Raw genomic sequence first — 7,042 nt, 5'->3', positions numbered from 1 at the left:
CGACATCATGAACTGGCCAGCCACATTTGTATACATAAACCCAGTGCCCCTGCCATGTTTCCATAGGAAACTGTTAGACGTCAACAAAACCTGTCGAACTTCTGACGCTATATTGACTGACTTGCATTCATGAGAGAAGTCTATTTATTTGAAAACGACAAATGCACTCAAATGGCTGTCCAATAAAAGCAAATGTATATAAAAAGGTTCCTATTATGATTTTAGACTACTGTGTGTGGGCCCAAGTCTCTCTGTGTTATTGAATGAGGAGGGATGATGTAACACTCACACATCCACTGTTACCCTCAGCAGCAGGGGCAGCAAGGTCAAGGCTCAACAGCCAAGACTCCTACAGCTGGAGGATGGTGAGACCAGTACTGGACATACAAACATGAACCAAAAATATAGTTGGCAAACCGCAAAACCAATCTGGGACCATTTAGTCAATGACAGTCAGTACAATAAAAACACATCTAGATTGTGAGATAAGCAGGGACCTCTAGGACCTGGGAGTGTGTTTAAAAAAAAATCGAACTCAAACCTCTAGTGTCTGAGTTAGAATTTGTGGTGGGCCTAGAGAAACCCTCAGTGCTAAACGCTACAAATGCTCCCACGCACGGCCCTCCCTCTTGACTTCACATTCATCCTCCCCCCCGCCCAATAGCATCATAACTCAGACACATTTTTACATTTACATTTTAGTCATTTAGCAGACGCTCTTATCCAGAGCGACTTACAGTAGAGTGCATACATTTTATTACATTTTACATTACATTACATACTGAGACAAGGATATCCCTACCGGCCAAACCCTCCCTAACCCGGACGACGCTATGCCAATTGTGCGTCGCCCCACGGACACTAAGCTAACTGACTCCCTACTTGTCCATGTGGCTCTTCATACTCCAGTCTGAGAACTTTGGGGGCCTACAGGAGCAATCATGAGCTGATCCAGTAGATATACATACAATGTTAAGTGGGAAAGAATATGGTGAAAATATAACAGTGAACAAAATGGTAGGGTGAAAAACAACAACAATAAAGTACATGATGACAAAGGGTTTACAGAATCACAGAGGCTGTGCCTCCCTGTACCATGCAACATGATGAGGTCCCATACAGCCAGCAGAGTCCCAGCAGGTCAGGGATGTGAACAGGGTTATAACAAAATGGATGGATGAAACCCCTACACCATCCTAAAGTGAGAGAGAGGACAAGGAGAAAGTGAGGGGGAGAGCAAGAGAATTTGGCTTTGGCATGAAAAAGTTACGTAATGAAAACTTAAGATTTTCAGTTACATGACAAACTTTTTCAGCAGAGCTCTATGAAGAGTCAATAGCAAAACGCTGGTCTGTACTTCAAATGATATGTTAGAAAAATTTACTCAAGTGCATTTAATCCCCTGTGGTGTGCAGGCCGCCAGCACTGAATGGGCTGCTTTTCTCTGAGACGTGCTGAGTCAAAACTGAGGTCCCAATCAAGACAATCAAGCAGCACAAATTACATATACTGTAGATGATGGTGGAGGGGTGGGTGGGTGGAGGTTTAGTCTCTCGTGGGGGCCTAAGGCTGCAGTCAGAGGGGTTGGTGGGACTTGGAGAGCTGAGTGTGATAACAGAGGCCCAGCTGGTGAAGAACCTTCCATATTTCATTCACAGACCAAGATCTCATTACTTAACTAAAACTGTTGCTGAGAGACAGCTGCTTCAAGAGCCATCATGGTTGCACAGCTTCCGCCTCCTGACATAAAGCAGGAGGCATCTGGAAGAAAAGAGCTTTCACTGCTGTCATTTCCAATGATAAAGCTGTGTAACATGAAAATGGGCAAGCCTCTTTCCGTCATAGGAGGTTGGTGGCACCTTAATTGGGGAGGACGGGGTCGTGGTAATGGCTGGAACGGCATCAGTGGAATGGTATCAAATACATAAAACACATGGTCTCCATTCCATTCGCTCCATTTCGGCCATTATTATGAGCCGTCCTCCCCTCAACATCCTCCACTGCTTTCCGTGCATGAGCTCTGACTGTTACTGGGAAGCATCTGTGGATCTTATGGTAAACCCAGTCTCTGAGGACAAAGAGCTGCAGTGATGATGATGGTCTATATGAAAAGGCCATGATTTTAGAGAGGGATGCAAAGTGAAATAGTGTTGAGAAAGAGAAAGAGCACATGAGGCATGTTAAATCATCAAGCAGATCCCCTCCAAATATCCCTGAATTGCAGTTTTATTGAAGTCTTCTCAATGTGAGATTTGTGCCTAAGAGCTACAAGTTGTATGCACAGAGCTGGGGTAGGCCGTCATTGTAAATTAGAATTTGATCTTAACTGACTTGCCTAGTTAAATTAAAAAGGTTAAAGAAGAAACCTTTTGTGCACAACATTTGAGAGAAATAAGCTTTTTGTGCATATGAAAATTTTCTGGGATCTTTTATTTAAGCTCATGAAACATGGGACCAACAATTTACATGTTGCATTTATATTTATTTTCAGTATAAAGTAATCAGGAATGAGCAGGGTCAGCTATACCATAAGGACCCCTTATTCATGTCCTCATTGCATATAGTGCAACAAGACCACTCATGGTCTGGAAAGTTCTCTACTTTTGATAGATTTAAAAAGACAATATTGGAATCACCATGGTTACAACCATAAACTGTCAACTTAATCTGCCTGCCTGATAGATTAAAATATAATATGAATTTTGGTTCAAATATGTTACATTTAATTAGGTTTAAGAGTCATAAAGAAACTTAGGAAAATGAAGGTAAGAGATCTAGTCAAAACTAAATTGCTACTGTGGATACTACTTGAATGAAGAAAAAGGTCAAAAAGGCTTCTTAACAGCTTCTACCCCCAAGCCAAAAGACTCTTGAACAGTTAATCAAATGGCTACCCGGACTATTTGCATTGTCCCCACTCCACCCCCCATTTCTACGCTGCTGCTACTCTCTGTTTATTATCCATGCATAGTCACTTTACCTCTGCCTACATCTACATATTACCTCAATGACCTCCGCACATTGATTCTGTACCGGAATCCCCTGTATATAGCCTCGCTACTGTTATTTTATTGTTGCTCCTTAATTATCTGTTATATTTCTATTTTTATTTTATTTTTCTTAAAACTGCATTGTTGGTTAAGGGCTTGTAAGTAAGCATTTCACTGTAAGGTGAATATACCTATTGTATTTGGCACATGTGACAAACAAAATTTGATTTGAAAAATGCCATTTCTGTCAACTCCATAAAACAAACCCAGTCAGATTTTAGTCTAATGTCAACTCCGTCAGAGTGCTGAAAGATCTGATAGAATGGTTGTTTTTATTGGAGCTTTTCAAATGAATTATTTTCCATATTTGACAAATGTCTGTATTGAACTTTTATTTTTAGAGTGGCTTGTCAGTGGCTTGTCAACTCATTCACTGATAGCTAATCCCCTTATGATAGATTTTTCTTGTCAATATTCAGAAAAATATATTGTATTCACTGTTCTGCAATGATTACAATAAACAATTTAAGTATTTGCCGTGCTAGACCTAAGGGGTCATGTTTGCTTTATAAATGTTGTTTTATGCTCTATATCTAGAAAAACATGCCAAAACGTTAAAGAAATTATCCTGGAGCGTTTAACAGTGTTATAAATCAAAAAGAAGTTTGAAAATTTGTATTACATATTTGAATATTCTAATATTTGAATTAAAATAATCTACGCCTTTAAACACTTGTTGGACAATAATTGTAAAAATGTTATGGTGTCTGACAGAGTTGACATAAATCCAGTTAGTTGTTATTTAGTAAATACATAAGTTGTTCCTTTACATGGTGTGATAGCTGATACTTTGGTCTATCAAAATATATATTTCAAATGTTGTTAATAAATATTTGTGGGGAAAAAAACGAGGGCCCCCTCTTTCAAGAATCCCTGTGCTCTAAAACAGCAACATATGCTGTGTGTATGCAGTTTCGTGTAATTTCTGAAAGCGCTACAATGTGATATACATTGAAAGTACATTCTTACTTCTTCGAAGAGATGTCAAACAGCTCTGACATATTTAGACTTCCCTAGAAGAACGACCAGAGCCCACAAGGCCTCCTATTGGCTTAGGTTCATAAGAAGCACTGCAGTGATGTATGACATTCCTGATCAAGACAAAAGCAGTCAATGAGGCGCTACTAATATGGCTGAAATAGACCAATGTAGCATTCATTATCAGATCATTAAAAAATACAAACATACTGTAGTATTGGAAATGTTTTTGTGATTTGCTTGGCAACATGGTGCTGTACCGGCTTAGTATCTACTTAGACTCTGCTTCCACCATGTGGCTAAAGTATAGAACTTAACATTTTACTAAGAACTGCATGGATATTGAATTGTTTTTGCATCTCATGAAAGTATACTGATAATAAATGCTGTCCTTGGAAACTAATTCAAAGGGAATTGCTTATTGACAAAACTACTGTTTTTGCATTCATGTGTCTGTGCTTCCGTCAAACAATCCCACTAACATCTAAACCAGTGGCAGAACTATAGTTTTAGACATGGGGTGGCCAAGTCTAGACCATGACAGAAAATGAGTGTGTAACCCTAACCTGGCATCTAAGGAGCATGAATGAATCATATGATTGCTGATTAGAGGTAGAAGTGATAATTCACTTAACCCCGGAGTTCTTCAATGTGGCAGATAGTGTGGTCCAAAAAGGTTACTTCACTAGAACTCTTTAACATACTATGAATAGTCAGTGTCTCTACCTTAGAACTGCAGCTCAATTTCTCATACACACACACACACACATGCACACGCGCACACACGCACATGCGGAACACACACACACACACACACACGGGTCACTCTGTTTTCATGAATATATAATCTGGGTCTATAAGTGTTGAACATCCAAAATATTTTCAGAAAATAAATCTCATGCATCAAGGTGATAAGATAAATTACATAAATTGCAAAGTTTATTTATAAAAAAGTACAATTACAAAAAAACACACTGCAATTTCACGTACCAGGTATCAAGCAGAAATGGACTTCAAAAATATAAATAATTTTTGTGGCCATCAATATTACAAACTTAAATTATCATATTAATGCGCATATATATTATGTTAACTAATAGCAAAGAAAAGTTTTGGAATTGGCCTAATCAAGACCAAATTAAATCTGTGTGACATGATACCCTTTGGATTTATCATTTTAGAATGTCAGTGTACTAGCTAGGACACAGTGCAGGTTTTAATCATGACCAGAGGGACCGCCTAAGTGCCAAATTGTCCTAGGCAGATTTAAAACTGCATAAATCTGCAGTTCTGGTGAGAACTGGCAAAATGTTTCACAAACTCATCCATGTTGAGGGAGCGTGTTCTCCTTGACTCAACACTGAGAATTCCGAGGTGACTTAACCTATCATCAACCATTGTTGTCCTAAGGTGGATTTTAATCAGTTTTAAAGCTGAGAAGCTTCTCTCGCAAGAAGCACTGCTGACTGGTGTAACAGAAATCTTACAAAGTTGAAATAGCTCATGGAAGACCTCTTTATAAGGTTCTAGAAACACAACAAAGTCAAGGAGAGTAGACGGTCTGTCCCTTCCACTTTTCTCTTTCCTATCAAGAAGCCATTTGGTTTGATGAATCTCATATTTGAGGTCCTCTAAATCTGACTCAAAGGTCTGAGCAAAGGCAAACAGAGGCTCCTCATTCAAAAATGTTGTACTCTTTGGATCGAGAGACTGGACCCCTTGCATTATCTCGCAATTCTTCTGTGAAAAACGCCTCTGCAGCTCAGCTGTGAGACTGTCAAGCACCTGATAAAAGATAGCTCTTTGGAAGCTCTCACCATCACTTTGGTCACTATTTTTCTGTTCTACAGTGCTTATCATCAATGAGTTGTGAAATCTTAAGCTTGTTTTAGGCTGTCTACACACTGTTTGTACACTTACTTTGCAGTGCTCTGAAATCTCTTCAACCTCTTTCCATAAGTAAGTAACCCTCACTTCTGTAGTCCTGTAATGTGTCTGTAAGGGCACCTACTAGATCCTCAGCCCTTGCTAGGTCAAGAGAGCTTGATTGGAGCATGTCAGAAAGACATTTGGCATCACCAAGCACTTTACAAAAGGTAACCAAAAGCACTATGAAATGTAAATCTGAGAAAGAAGGCCCCTTGCGTCCACTGATCTACCATCACTATTTTCAAGTGTGAGATCCTGTAGCACTCTCAGAACTGCTGGAAGACTGTCCCTCAGATTACGGCATGCCATGTACAGTTGAAGTCAGAAGTTTACATACACCTTAGCCAAATACATTTAAACTCAGTTTTTCACAGTTCCTGACATTTAATCCTTGTAAAAATTCCCTGTCTTAGGTCAGTTAGGATCACGACTTTATTTAACGAATGTGAAATGTCAGAATAATAGTAGAGAGAATGATTTATTTCAGCTTGTATTTCTTTCATCACATTCCCAGTGGGTCAGAAGTTTACATACACTCAATTAGTATTTGGTAACATTGCCTTTAAATTGTTTAACTTGGGTCAAACATTTCTGGTAGCCTTCCACAAGCTTCCCACAGTAAGTTGGGTGAACTTTGGCCCATTCCTCCTGACAGAGCTGATGTAACTGAGTCAGGTTTGTAGGCCTCCTTGCTCTGACACGCTTTTTCAGTTCTGCCCACAAATTTTCTATAGGATTGAGGTCAGGGCTTTGTGATGGCCACTCCAATACCTTGACTTTGTTGCCCTTAAGCCATTTCTGGCTCTGCCCCTGATCTAAACACAGTATCATTCAGTATCATATGCTTGTGTGCATACCGGTATGTGAATGCAAACAGTCAGCCACGCTAACTGTACCTTGGCTATACCCAATCTTAGGGTTGCACTTTACAAGGACTCTGAAGCGCTTGGCTTGGTCTTTGATTGCTTCAGGACTCTCGCCCATTAAACACGCTATACGATATCAGTTTGTGAGTGTGTAATATGGGGGTTGGAGACCGAGAGAATTACAAACTTGTATAAATAATGGTAACACTTTGATCTGAG

Source organism: Salvelinus namaycush, chromosome 9 (assembly GCF_016432855.1).
Source record: "Salvelinus namaycush isolate Seneca chromosome 9, SaNama_1.0, whole genome shotgun sequence".
NCBI classification, from domain to species: domain Eukaryota; kingdom Metazoa; phylum Chordata; class Actinopteri; order Salmoniformes; family Salmonidae; genus Salvelinus; species Salvelinus namaycush.
This window is presented reverse-complemented; position numbering follows the sequence as displayed.